This window comes from Somniosus microcephalus, chromosome 28 (assembly GCF_052327205.1).
Source record: "Somniosus microcephalus isolate GS21.2 chromosome 28, FLI_Smic_1.0, whole genome shotgun sequence".
Taxonomy (NCBI): Eukaryota; Metazoa; Chordata; class Chondrichthyes; order Squaliformes; family Somniosidae; genus Somniosus; species Somniosus microcephalus.
In genome coordinates this window covers 16487976-16497024 of record NC_141014.1, presented here as the reverse complement: position 1 = coordinate 16497024, position 9049 = coordinate 16487976, and positions in this window count along the sequence as shown.

Here is a 9049-nt window from a genome sequence, read left to right as displayed (position 1 = left end):
CCACTTGGGCAAGATGACCACACATGGATCAGTGAGAGAGAGGTATCACTAACTTTTTTTTTAAGTTGAAAGCATAGCAGTCTATTGGTTGTAGTAGGAAGAACCGTATGATTTTCTGAGTTTAGCCTAATTGGTCTAAAGGAAGGAGAAGGGTTGCTGAGAAAATGTGAGCTGCTTTAGTCCCATGGGAGGAGAGGGGGAAAAATTCAATAAGTCAAATGGATCCATAGTCCTGTATTTCTTCGTGCACAGTTAGAAAGCAATGGGGCAGAAATTCGGATCGGGGGCGTGCCGCGCGTGCAAGCCCCCGATCTGCACTTACCCGACACGCCTGCCGTTCACCTCCAGGGACGCCTGGAATTCCTTTTTGAAAGAGAAGAATCCCGGGCAGCATCTGACGCCACGCCGCCCAGGAGTGCAGCCAGCACGAAGCCTGGAGCGCGCAGTACAAGTGAGACACGCCCCTTGAGGTCTCAGTTTAATAGGACACGCCCCCAATGTTTCTCACAAGCTGCAAAGCATTTTTACATGGCGAGCAGCAGTTTAAATAGGTTTTTGGTATTTTTATGAAGCTTTTGGTAACTTTTATAAACTTTTAAAAACGTTTACATTATTTTGAAGAATCTGAAGTAGTTTTAAACAGAATTAAAGCAATTTAAAGACTTTTAAAAGCCCTGAGAATTTTTTTCATTCCATTTATTTATTTAGCAACGTCGTCGTCATACGTGTCTTCACACTGTTCCCTTTGGGGAACTGTATGAAGTGGTGGAAGGATTTATGGCCGTGATTAACGCTCCTTCCGTGACCGTAACCATCTTTGTACCAGCCATTAGGGTGGTTAGTCCTATGGCGGGAGGGTTTTACGGGCTCCCACAAGCTATACGAGGAGGGGGGGTGCCACCCACACCCACGGACGCAAATACCCCACTGGATGTCAACCCAGAATTTAGAGCCGGAGCTCCGACTCCACTTGCCGGGACTGTCTGGAGCGGGGTTTGAAACCCTACCCCGTCTGGCCCAGCGGCGGGGATCCTACCGCTACGCCAAAGGCCCACTCCGATTAGCAACGTGAAATGGCTGGAATGAGCACAATTCACGGCATTAAAAGAACTCACAATTGAACTGATGATGACTTCAGCAATCTCCTCAACGGGGTGGAGGCGCAGCGCCTGCTCATCATTGGTAATGAGAAGTCCAAGGCGCTGCAAAAAAGACAGATGATAGCTTGGTCTTTCAAGTGGCAGCATAGGGCTCCAGTCACGGGGAGGGAAAAGGCGCAGGAAACGTATGGGTGTCACCTTTTGCGCGGAGTGGGCCTTTTGCGTAGCGGTAAGCATCCCCGCCGCTGGGCCAGAAGGAGTAGGGTTTCGAACCCCGCTCCAGACAGTCCCGGCAAGTGGAGTCGGAGCTCCAACTATAAATTCTGGGTGGTGATGCGCTATCAATTACTCATAAAAGACTGAGAGTTAGAAGAGTAACTAAAGGCTTTTATTAACAACAGAATGGAGGTCTGCCTCGCGTGGTCGACCGGTCCATGATACTAAGGGCTGGGGAGCAGTCACCTTTATACTAGGACCTGTGGGAGGAGTCAGCCGAGGCATGTCCAGGCATGTACACAGTGGAATACAAACAGGACAAACAGGAATACAAACAGTGGTTTACCACATTCACCCCTTGTTTAAAATTGAGTCCGGCGGGGTGAAGTGTATTAAAAGTTAGTGTATTGGAGTCTCTCCGGAGGTCTTGTCTGCCGCTGTGATCTGCGTGGCGACGGCAGGGGTAGTGAAGTTTCCGGCGTCGAGTCCAGCGTAGGCTGTGGCACAGGCGTGTCGTCCTCGTAGATGTCGAGCGGGTCGCGGGGCCCAGGCCTGCCGTCTGCTGGGGCTGGATATCGGATCGTGGGGGGGGGGTGGTAGTGGGTAGTGGGTTACTGCGGCCCCCGAGGGTGCAAGGTCTCTTATGGAGACTGCGTCCTCCCGCCCGTCCGGGTATGCGATGTAAGCATACTGGGGGTTGGCGTGGAGGAGGTCGACCCTCTCGACCAGGGGGTCCGTTTTATGGGTCCTCGCGTGTCTTCTCAGTAGGACCGGCCCTGGGGACGTCAGCCATGGCGGTAGCGATGTCCCCGATGTGGACTTCCTTGGGAAGACAAACATTTTCTCATGAGGGGTGGCGTTAGTGGCAGTGCAGAGCAGTGACCGAATAGAGTGGAGCGCATCGGGAAGCACATCCTGCCAGCGGGAGGTTGGAAGGCCCCTAGACTTTAAGGCTAGCAGGACGGCCTTCCAAACTGTCGCATTTTCTCTTTCCACCTGTCCGTTCCCCCGGGGGCTGTAACTGGTGGTCCTGCTTGTGGCAATACCCCTAGTTAGCAGGTACTGACGGAGTTCGTCGCTCATAAACGATGAGCCCCGGTCGCTATGGATATAGCTGGGGAAGCCGAACAGGGTGAAGAGGTTGTTCAGACATTTAATGACCGTGGCACTGGTCATGTCCGGGCAGGGGAAGGCGAACGGGAAACGGGAGTACTCATCAATAATATTGAGGAAGTACACATTGCGGTCGGAGGAGGGGAGAGGCCCTTTAAAATCGACGCGAAGGGGCGAGTGGCTTTTATCAGGTGGGCCCTGTCTGGTCTATAAAAGTGCGGTTTGCACTCAGCGCAGACTTGGCAGTTCCTGGTCATGGTCCTGACCTCAATAGAGTAAGGCAGGTTGCGGGCCTTGATGAAGTGGAAGAACCTGGTGACCCCCGGGTGGCAGAGGTCATTGTGGAGGGCCCGCAGTCTATCGATCTGCGCGCTGGCGCAGGTGCCACGCGATAGCGCATCCGGGGGTTCATTTAGCTTCCCGGGCCGGTACAAGATCTCGTAGTTGTAGGTGGAAAGTTCGATTCTCCACCTCAAGGTCTTGTCATTTTTGATTTTGCCCCTCTGCTTGTTGTTAAACATAAAAGCAACTGAACGCTGGTCAGTGAGCAGGGTAAATCGTTTTCCGGCCAGGTGGTGCCTCCAATGACGCACAGCCTCCACAATCGCCTGGGCCTCCTTCTCAACAGCGGAGTGTCTGGTCTCCGGGCCTTGGAGGGTTCGTGAAAAGAAGGCCACGGGTCTCCCTGCCTGATTGAGGGTAGCGGCCAGGGCAAAGTCAGACGCGTCGCTTTCCACCTGGAAGGGGATGGATTCGTCCACTGCGTGCATGGTGGCTTTGGCAATGTCCTCCTTGATACGGTGGAAGGCTAAGCGGGCCTCTGCCGTCAAGGGAAAAGAGGTGGACTTGATCAGCGGACGGGCCTTGTCCGCATAGTAGGGGACCCACTGGGCGTAATAGGAGAAAAACCCTAGGCACCTCTTCAGGGCCTTGAGGCAGTGGGGCAGTGGAAGTTCCATAAGGGGACGCATCCGCTCGGGGTCGGGGCCGATGACTCCGTGTTCCACAACACAGCCAAGGATGGCGAGGCGGTTTGTGCGGAATATGCACTTCTCCTTGTTATATGTCAGGTTTAGGAGTTGGGCGGTGCGGAGGAATTTTTCGAGGTTTGCGTCATGGTCCTGCAAGTCACGGCCGCAGATGGTCACATTGTCCAGATATGGGAAAGTGGCCTGCAACGCATTTTGATCTACCATCCGGTCCATCTCCCTTTGGAAGACGGAGACCCCGTTGGTGACGCCAAAGGGAACCCTAAGGAAGTGATAGAGGCGGCCGTTTGCCTCAAAGGCAGTGTACTGGCGGTCCTCAGGGCGGATGGGGAGCTGGTGGTACGCTGATTTCAGGTCAATGGTCGAGAAGACGCGGTACTGCGCGATCTGGTTGACCATATCAGCTATACGGGGGAGTGGGTAGGCGTCCAGCAGGGTGTAGCGATTTATTGTCTGGCTGTAGTCGATGACCAGGCGCTGCTTCTCGCCGGTCTTAACGACCACAACCTGGGCTCGCCAGGGGCTGGTGCTGCCCTCAATAATCCCTTCTTTCAGGAGCCGCTCCACTTCGGTTTTAATGAAACCCCTGTCCCCGGCACTGTATCGCCTGCTCTTTGTGGCGATGGGCTTACAGTCGGGGGTGAGGTTAGCAAACAGTGGTGGGGGGGTGACTCTGAGTGTGGAGAGGTTGCACCTGGTGCGCGGCGGGCAATTTGGAAGCTGCTGGCTGCGGACTGAGAGTGGGGGTAGGGGTCCACCGTACGCCATCGTAACACTTTTAAGGTGGCACTGAAAATCTAACCCCAGCAGGACGGCAGCGCAGAGGTCAGGCAGGACCAGAAGTTTAAAATGATCGTACACGGTCCCGTCTACTACGAGTGTCACCACGCAGTAGCCGCCGATGTCCGCCGACTGGGACTCGGAGGCCATAGAAATCCGCTGTTGTGCAGGCAGGACTGGGAGAGAGCAACGCCGCACCGTGTCGGGGTGGATGAAGCTCTCCGTGCTCCCAGAGTCAAAAAGGCAGATTGTATCGTGACCATTTACCTTAATGTCCATTGTGGAACTGGCCAGTTGGTGCGGTCTCGCTTGGTCCAGTGTAACGGATGCCAGCGTAGGGGTCAGTGTGTCGCTGCGGGTATCAGATGAGGCGGTGTCGGGGCCTGCTGCGTCCCGGCTGTCGTCCAAGATGGCGGCGTCCATGATCCCCATGTGGCTGGAGGCGTCCAAAATGGCTGCTGTACCGGTGATTCGCACATGGCCGGGGAGGTCCAAGATGGCGGCCCGCATGGCCCACACGCGGCGCTGCTGGGGTTCGGGGTGGCTTTGGCCCTGCAGACGCTAGCGTAGTGTCCCTTCTTCCCGCAGCCCGAGTAGATCGCGTTTTTCGCCGGGCAGCGCGCTCTGGGGTGTTTTGCCTGGCCACAGAAGTCCATGATACTAAGGGCTGGGGAGCAGTCACCTTTATACTAGGACCTGTGGGAGGAGTCAGCCGAGGCATGTCCAGGCATGTACACAGTGGAATACAAACAGGACAAACAGGAATACAAACAGTGGTTTACCACAGAGCTCCAACTATAAATTCTGGGTGGACATCCAGCGGGATACTTGCGTCCGCGGGTGTGGGTGGCCCCCCCCTCAGATGGGTTGTGGGAGCCCGTAAAACCCTCACGCCATAGGACTAACCACCCTAATGGCTGGTATGAAGATGGTTATGGTCACGGAAGGAGCGTTAACGTGGCCAGAAATCCTTCCACCACTTCATACAGTTCCCGAAAGGGAACAGTGTGAGGATACGTATGACGATGACCTCTTGCGCAATGCACCTCCTTGGACCCTCAGTCGCAGATGCGAGGGGGCAAATCGTGCAATTGTTAAATTTTTCATTTTATTGACATGTGAAATGTTGACCCAGTAATTCCGTTCCAAACGCGTGAGTACGGTCGGGGTACTCGCACGTCTGGCCGGAGGAAATGCCGGTTTTCAGCATGCACAGCGCATGCGGGGAAAACCGGCATTTCCTGTCCTCTGAACGAAGGGGTTCAGAGGCAGAACGCGTGCGACTGCACAGGCAGCGCGTGCATAGTAAAATTCGCCGGTTTCATTCACGCTTTCAGTGAGGTTAAGTCCTTACAACTTACACATGAGTACAGTTGCTCCAGAGGCTGCGGAGGAAGATATATTTTATCGTGGAGCTTCTGAAAGGCAATATTTTTGTTTGGGAAAGGGAGGAAAGTTATTTTAAGAAATGCTGAGGTAAGTTTTAAAGTTTATTTTTGTTTTTTAAAACGGGTTTTCAGTACTGTAGGTAGAAGGAGCAATTGTGGCTGTGAATTGAATTTGCTGTGTTTATTAAATGTGAAAATGACTCCAACATTTTTAAGAGAAACTTTTCATCAGTAATATATTCATTTAAGTAATTATGTATGTATGTCTGTATATATTCCTTTACTTATGTGTATGTATGTATGTATTTAATTATGACTTTCAGAGAAAGTAACTTATTGGAAAATCATAATTAAATACATATATTCATACACAAGTAAAGGAATATATACATATACGTAAAGGAATATATACGGACATACATACATAATTACTTAAAAGAATATATTACTGATGAAAAGTTTCTTTCTTAAAAATGTTGGAAATGTTACATTATTCATTTTAGAACAGTCATTTTCACATTTAATAAACACAGCAAATTCAATTCACACAGCCACAATTGCTCCTTCTACCTACAGTACTGAAAACCCGTTTTTAAAAAAAAAAATTAAACTTTAAAACTTACCTCAGCATTTCTTAAAATAACTTTCCTCCCTTTCCCAAACACAAATATTGCCTTTCAGAAGCTCCACGATAAAATATATCTTCCTCCGCAGCCTCTGGAGCAACTTTACACATGCTTTTTTCATGTGTAAGTTGTAAGGACTTAACCTCACTGAATCCATGAATGAAATCGACGAAGTTCACTGCGCTGTGCCTCTGAACCCCTTCGTTCAGAGGACAGGAAATGCCGGTTTTCCCCGCATGCGCTGTGCATGCTGAAAACCGGCATTTCCTCCGGCCAGACGCGTGAGTACCCCGACCGTACTCGCGCGTTTGGAACGGAATTACTGGGCCAATGTTATTTTTCTTGCAATAATCTAAATCATGGATGTAATATCTCAACCAGTTTTCTCACTTTTTGTGGCAGAGAGTACAGTGGCACAATGATAGAGGATCACACAGTCATAGAGTCATAACGGCACAGAAGGAGGCCATTCGGCCCAGCAAGTCTGTGCCGCCTCTGTGTAGAGCAATCCAGTCAGTCCCATTCCCCCGCTCTATCCCCGTAGCCCTGCAAGTTTATTTCCCTCAAGTGCCTATCTGGTCTCCCCTTAAAAACATTGAGTGTCTCCGCTTCCACTACTTCCGTCGGAAGCAAGTTCCAGGTCATCACCACTCGCTGCGTAAAAATGTTTTTCCTCACTTTCCTGTATCTCTTGCCCAAAACCTTAAATCTGTGTCCCCTAGTCCTTGTACCATCAACTAGTGGGAACAGCCTTTCCCCGTCTAGCCTATCCAAACCAGTCATAATCTTGTACACCGCTATCAAATCACCCCTCAACCTCCTTTGCTCTAATGAAAACAAATCCAGCTTCTCCAACCTGTCCTTGTAGCTAAGATCCCCCATCCCTAGAACCATTCTGGTAAATCTCCTCTGCACCCTCTCAAAGGCCTTCACATCCTTCCTAAAGTGTGGTGACCAGAGCTGGACGCAGTACTCCAGTTGTGGCCTAACCAGCGCTTTATAAAGGTTCAAATGTAGGAAGTCACACAACACCAGGTCATAGTCCAACAGCTTTATTTGAAATCACAAGCTTTCGGAGCGCTGCTCCGTCGTCCGGTGAAGTGAAGAGAAGCATACAGGTACAGCATATATAATCAGAGAATAATGCCAGATGATTACAGGTAATCTTTCTAACTGCCCTTTATCACACCTCGGCAGAGAGATAATCACAGCAATCAAAGGTGTGAATGGTGTCCAAACAGGTCAGTCAGGAAAACATTATAAAGGTTCAGCGTAGCTTCTATGTAAAATGGTACAGCACAGAAGGAGGCCATTCGGCCCATTGTGCCTGTGCTGGCCCTTTGAAAGAGCTCTCCAATTAGTCCCACTCTTTTCCCCATAGCCCTGTAAAATTTTTCTCCAAGTATTTATCCATTTCCCTTTCGAAAGTTACGATTACACCCGTTTCCACCGCCCATTCATAATGATGAGACCTGTTTTGTCTGGTTTGTGCATGAATGTAACCATTTGACTGCTTGCAGTATAGGTGCCAGGCCCTCCTTGATGAAACCCGCGCAGGCATGTTACTGCCGCAGGCTACTGGAGGATGCCCGTGGGGAATCGAGAGCTCTTCATTCTGGTAAGATTCACTAGCTGCAGGCTACTAAAGCTACCCGCAAGTTCAAGTCTTTCTGCTGAATTAAACATGAGAAAATGGGCAGGGGGCAGGGGAAGATTCTCTTCTGATCAATATTTTTAGCCAAGTGATAGAGGCGTTCTTTTTCTACACGAACGGATTGCCGTATAGTGACCAAAACAAATTGCTGGTGTGATCATTACTGTCTCAGTACTGTTACTTCGATATTTTTTTGCCTGCATTTTTGATCATTCCTTAATGAATATAAATTGCACATGCTGACTAGTTCGCAGCGCTGTGTGCCCCGACATTAATCACTGATTAGCCCATCTATCTGTTCCCAAGACCGCGTCATTGCCACCCCGTGAACCCTCACTGTGACGTGGGTTACCGCAGTCCAGTGGGTGACTGCAATCTCCTCCCCCCCCCCCCACCACCACCACCACCACCACCCCCCCCCCCCCCCCCCCCCCTCAGTGGTGCAAGTGCCTGGCTGCAATTTGTTTTGTTTTTTTTGTTTTTTTTTTAAATACGGTGGCACAGTTCAAGTGTGGACTCTGCTTGCTGAGGATCGTAAGATGTAATTCTCCATCTGGCTGACCCTGGGTCTCTGTTGGTAGCACTGTCGCCTCCTGAGTCACAAGCTCGTGGGTTCAAGTTCCACTGTAGGACTTGAACCCATCGTCTAAGCTGATACTTCAGTTTAGCACTTGGAAGAGTTGTCAGAATTGCTGTCGTTTGGATGAGATGTTAAACTGAGCCCCAGATGTTGAGGTGCATGTGCAAGATTCTATGGCACCATTTGAAAGAAAGAAAGACTTGCATTTATTTCATGTTTTTCACGACCACCGGACGTTCCAAGGCGCTTTACAGCCAATGAAGTGCTTTTTGAAGTGTAGTCACTGTTGTAATGTGCAAAACGCGACAGCCAGTTTGCACACAGCAAGCTCCCACAAACAGCAACGTGATAATGACCAGATACAGGAAACCTTGGTTTATCTGGAGGTTGTATGTCCGGAAACCTCGATCTAACGGCAGAAATCAGCAGCCGTTTTGTTAGGTTTTTTTTCTTTGTTTAAAAAAAATGCTAGGAGAAGAAAAAAAGTCAGTCTCTGGAAAGCTTCTCTGAGGCTGTTGCTAAGCTACAGAGACGCTTCCGAGGTACGGGCCGACTGTTTACAAGCTGTTGCTAAGCAACAGTGTTTGTTGTCAGATACGGAGA